The following is a 6,000-nucleotide window of genomic DNA, read 5'->3' on the forward strand; positions in this document are numbered from 1 at the left end:
GAGAATAGCAAAGGGATGTCCACAGGGCTCGATCCGAGGACCAGTGTTTTGGATTATCGCAATTGTGAACACCCTGGACGGTGGCGACAGGGTAAGAGGTGTTGTGGCGCACGCAGATGACCCGCTAATAGTGGTTTCAGCCAACTCGAGAGCAGCATTAGAGACAAAAGACACGCAATTGCTTCAGAAAATTAACAATTGGTGCAAATAAGCAGCCAATAAAACTGTAAATTTACTGCTCGGATGGACACTACAGAGGGACCCAATTCTAAAATTAAATAATACTAGCATACAGAGAAAACAAGCTACACGTTATCTAGGTCTGCATCTTGACGAAAAACAGACTTTCAACTATCATATCAAACTGACAATTGACAAAGCCTCCAAAATTATGCACAAGCTAACAAGACTCAACACAACTCAGTACAAATTACCTATTAAGATGCGAAGGGCCTACTACATTGCGATATTTGAATCCATCGCATGGTTTGTTACAAGTGCTTAGGCTCACAGACTGAATATACACACTAACAAGACAGTTGCAAGACGAGGTCAACGTAGTGTACTCCTGAGAATGAGCGGAGCCTTCAACGCCACATCGCTAGAGGCACTTTGCGTTGCGATGGGAAGCTGACCTACAGAAGTAACAATACGTTATGGAGCTGCACTTTACTGGCATAAGAGTGACAGGCTCGGTAAAGTCACCGAAATTACAGGAACCAACATTATAAACAAAACAAAAATGAAACAATGGTGGATTCAGACATGGCTGAGAGAGTGGACGTATCCGACAAGACTAGCCCAGTACACTCTTTCTTTCCCGACGTACGCGAAAGATTACAACTGAAATATGTCAACCCAAGCCGGAGGATGGTCCATTTCCTGACAAGCCACGGGCCGTACCCGGTACACTTAAACAGCGTGGGACTAACTAACGATGAAATATGCTTTTGCGGAGAAACTGGGACACCAAAACATGGCCGGCCGGAGTGGCAGTGCGGTTCTAGGCGCTACAGTCTGGAGCCGAGCGACCGCAACGGTCGCAGGTTCGAATCCTGCCTCGGGCATGGATGTGTGTGATGTCCTTAGGTTAGTTAGGTTTAAGTAGTTCTAAGTTCTAGGCGGCTGATGACCTCAGATGTTAAAACGCATAGTGCTCAGAGCCATTTGAACCAATCAAAACATGTCACACTGCTACGCAACACGCTAGAACACGTGAGACCTAAACAGAACGGCAGTGACATCGCCAGAATAATATGTAATCCCAACGATCTGAACACAATAAATAGTGTAGCTGATGTTGTACCGAACACACTACATGAAGAACACAAGCGCCAAAACCCCTATGAAAGGAGGCGTAGACAAGCACAACATCACAACAAGGCTCATGCAAGGACGCAAGCACGCCCACAGATTCCGAAACCAGCACACTAAGTAAACATGACTTAACACGTAAGAGACCCAAACCGACAACACATGACACTACACGCCATAACGCAGTCAAAAACAACACAACAGGCATCACAATCATAAAACAAATAACCACCGACACCACATACTAAGACTGCGGTAATAAGGTAACGTCGCTTGGGAGAAGGCTCGAAGAACATTTATTCCGAGGCAACTCCTCCCCAACGACATTCTGCATACAGTTTAAAGAATACTGCACGCAAGCAATAGCGTACTATTCATACTGACAGGTTTCAGATAGATTATATAATGGTACGACAGAAATTTAGGAACCAGGTTTTAAACTGTAAGACATTTCCAGGGGCAGATGTGGACTCTGACCACAATCTATTGGTTATGAACTGTACATTAAAACTGAAGAAACTGCAAAAAGGTGGGAAATTGAAGAGATGGGACCTGGATAAACTGACTAAACCAGAGGTTGTAGAGAGATTCAGGGAGAGCATTAGGGAACGATTGACAAGAACAGGGGAAAGAAATACAGTAGAAGAAGAATGGGTAGCTCTGAGAGATGAAATAGTGAAGGCAGCAGAGGATCAAGTAGGTAAAAAGATGAGGGCTAGTAGAAATCCTTGGGTAACAGAAGAAATACTGAATTTAATTGATGAAAGGAGAAAATATAAAAATGCAGTAAATGAAGCAGGCAAAAAGAAATACAAACGTCTCAAAAATGAGATCGACAGGAAGTGCAAAATGGCTAAGCAGGGATGGCTAGAGGACAAATGTAAGGATGTAGAGGCTTATCTCACTAGGGGCAAGATAGATACTGCCTACAGGAAAATTAAAGAGTCCTTAGGAGAAAAAAGAGCCACTTGTATGAATATCAAGAGCTCAGATGGAAACCCAGTTCAAAGTAAAGAAGGGAAAGCAGAAAGGTGTAAGGAGTATATAGAGGGTCTATACAAGGGCGATGTACTTGAGGACAATATTATGGAAATGGAAGAGGATGTAAATGAAGATGAAATGGGAGATATGATACTGCGTGAATAGTTTGACAGAGCACTGAAAGATCTGAGTCGAAAAAAGGCGCCGGGTGTAGACAACATTCCATTAGAACTATTGACAGCCTTGGGAGAGCCAGTCCTGACAAAACTCTACCACCTGGTGAGCAAGATGTATGAGACAAGCGAAATACCCTCAGACTTCAAGAAGAATGTAATAATTCCAATACCAAAGAAAGCAGGTGTTGACAGATGTGAAAATTACCGAACTATCAGTTTAATAAGTCACGGCTGCAAAATACTAACGCGAATTCTTTACATCCGAATGGAAAAACTGGTAGAAGCCGACCTCGGGGAAGATCAGTTTGGATTCCGCAGAAATATTGGAACACGTGAGGCAATACTGACCCTACGACTTATCTTAGAAGAAAGATTAAGGAAAGGCAAGCCTACGTTCTAGCATTTGTAGACTTAGAGAAAGCTTTTGATAATGTTGACTGGAATACTCTTTTTCAAATTCTAAAGGTGGCAGGGGTAAAATACAGGGAGCGAAATGCTATTTACAATTTTTACAGAAACCAGATGGCAGTTATAAGACTCGAGGGACACGAAAGGGAAGCAGTGGTTGGGAAGGGAGTGAGACAGGGTTGTAGCTTCTCCCCGATGTTATTCAATCTGTATATTGAGCAAGCAGTAAAGGAAACAAAAGAAAAATTCGGAGTAGGTATTAAAATCCATGGAGCAGAAATTAAAAAACCCTGAGGTTCGCCGATGACATTGTAACTCTGTCAGAGACAGCAAACGACTTGGAAGAGCAGTTGAACGGAATGGATAGTGTCTTGAAAGGAGGATATAAGATGAACATCAACAAAAGCAAAACGAGGATAATGGAACGTAGTCGAGTTAACTTGGGTGATGCTGAGGGAATTAGATTAGGAAATGAGACACTTAAAGTAGTAAAGGAGTTTTGCTATTTGGGGAGCAAAATAACTGGTAATGGCAAGGAAAGCGTTTCTGAAGAAGAGAAATTTGTTAACATCGAGTATAGATTTAAGTGTCAGGAAGTCGTTTCTGAAAGTATTTGTATGGAGTGTAGCCATGTATGGAAGTGAAACGTGGACGATAAATAGTTTGGACAAGAAGAGAATAGAAGCTTTTGAAATGTGGTGCTACAGAAGAATGCTGAAGATTAGATGGGTAGATCACATAAGTAATGTGGAGGTATTGAAAAGGATTGGGGAGAAGAGAGGTTTGTGGCACAACTTGACTAGAAGAAGGGATCGGTTGGTAGGACATGTTCTGGGGCATCAATGTATCACCAATTTAGTATTTGGGGGCAGCGTGGAGGGTAAAAATCGTAGAGGGTGACCAAGAGATGAATACACTACGCAGATTCAGAAGGATGTAGGTTGCAGAAGTTACTCAGAGATGAAGAAGGTTGCACAGGATAGAGTAGCGTGGAGAGCTGCATCAAACCAGTCTCAGGACTGAAGACCACAACAACAACATCGATTATTGACCTTAAATTAAGTTTTGTTGTTGCACTATTAATCAGCATGACTTCATAACAGCAGAAGCCAGTAGAAGATGCAGTTCTCGTTAGTACGGACACGCCCAGCTGCGAGTTAATACGTTCAGAAACTCATTTTGTCTGCTGAGCTGAGCGAGCGAGCGAGTTCAGGCCTACTTTCATGATCTATGCGCCGCGGCCTGTCTTTCTCGTGGGCCTCGGATCAGAAGGTATGACGTGAAAAACTGCCGCAATTGCTAGACTTTTAAATTTATTACTCTTTTGCTACTAACTTTATTCGCAACATGTTACGCAGACAGTATCCACACATATCGCTGTACCTACACAAATACGTCATAGCATAACACATAGTTCAAGAGATAAGACGTCATAAACACTGCATCATGTATCAAGTTTCAATACATTTATTCTTTACTCTTAAGACATTGTAGAGTCCAGTCAAATTAAGGAAGTCCCCGACATTTGGCAGCGTGTGGCAACTTTCAATTGTGAAGCGCAAATGTCTGTAGGCGTAAACAGTAGCCGTCTATAGTGCTATGAAGAGGTGTTTACAAAGTCGCAGTGTATAGAGATGTTGCTATAGAAACGTTTAAAATATGGCGTTGTAGAATCGCGAAGCAGCTGCGCCCAGCGTACAGGAACTTTTTGGGATCAATGTCGGGTTCGTCAGCTATTTTCATTATAAAAATCGGCCGCTGAACATTATTTTGCTTATGGACTAAGTTTCTTCTTCATGTTTCAACGTTTTGTAGGCAGAGAGTGCAGTTGACATAGCTAGTCAGATTTGCTGATAAGAACGCATCCGGACGAAGTATTAGTGGACCCCTTAACAGAGCACTTTCATTACATTGGCGAACTTTAGATGGTGCAGTATTGGTACCAGGAGGTCATGTCATGCTCCACTCCTGACAGTAGGGTGGTGTGTATGTGCTAGTCGGTTGTAGGGAATCAGCAAAGTAAGCTAGGACGAGGTGGAAACGTTGCAGAATAACAGAAAGGAACTTCTGTTTTTGGATATGCCTATGATCATACCGTGAATGAAGTTACCCGATTGATTGGTGTACCAGTGCAGTCTGTACAACGCATGTAGAAGGAATGGTGTACGAGTCGCAGTGACGCAACACGGCGTAAGAACAGTGGTTGTAAAAAGAAAAAAAAGTGAGAGGGGCCGGTGACGAGTGTCAATGACGATCGGTTTCAAGCCTGAAAGGATTCCGTGCTGTCAGTGAATGCAGTTTTATGTCAACCAGATTCCGAGGAAACATTGCTAGTGGAACTGAATGTAACAGGCATTTGGAGTGAGGTACTTCGCAAAGGACATTGTTCGCAGTGGCACACAAAACTCTAAGTCCTCAGTGGACCGAACAACAGGAAAGCAAACACTGCTAGACTGGAGGCGTGTAGTGTGATACGACAAGTCACGACTTTGCATCTTTTCAAGTACCGCTAGGCGCCGAGTGCATCGAGACCATTTACCAGAGTGTGTGTAGGTGAAATTACAAGTCGGAGGTTTCTGTGCGTGTGTGTGTGTGTGGGGGGGGGGGGGGGGGTAATTTTTTTTCTTACCTTGACAAATTTCATCCTATTCTTTACATCTCCATCACGGGTATGCTATAGAACTTCCGTCTTACAAGCTGACAACGGCACTGTTGACACAGCTGCACGGATACGTTCCTGCGACGAACGCTCAGACATCCTATCGCACTCGACTGGCCCGCTAAATCACCCGATGTTATCCCACAGAAAAAAATCCGAGACTATTTGGAAAAGCAGGTGAAAAGCGGCAATAGAAATACTAGCAGTCTGGTAGTTGTAAGGGACATAATCGTCACATGTATCTTTTGGTCTCTCTTCCTCGCCGACATGCGAACATTATCAAAGCCAGAGACGGAGTTCAAGCCGGCCGCTGTGGCCGAGCGGCTCTAGGCGCTGCAGTCCGGGACCGCGCTGCTGCTACGGTCTCAGGTTCGAATCCTGCCTCGGGCATGGATGTGTGTGATGTCCTTAGGTTAGTTAGGTTTAAGTAGTTCTAAGTCTACCTCAGATGTTAGGCCCCAT

Source organism: Schistocerca nitens, chromosome 5, assembly GCF_023898315.1.
Source record: "Schistocerca nitens isolate TAMUIC-IGC-003100 chromosome 5, iqSchNite1.1, whole genome shotgun sequence".
Lineage (NCBI taxonomy): Eukaryota > Metazoa > Arthropoda > Insecta > Orthoptera > Acrididae > Schistocerca > Schistocerca nitens.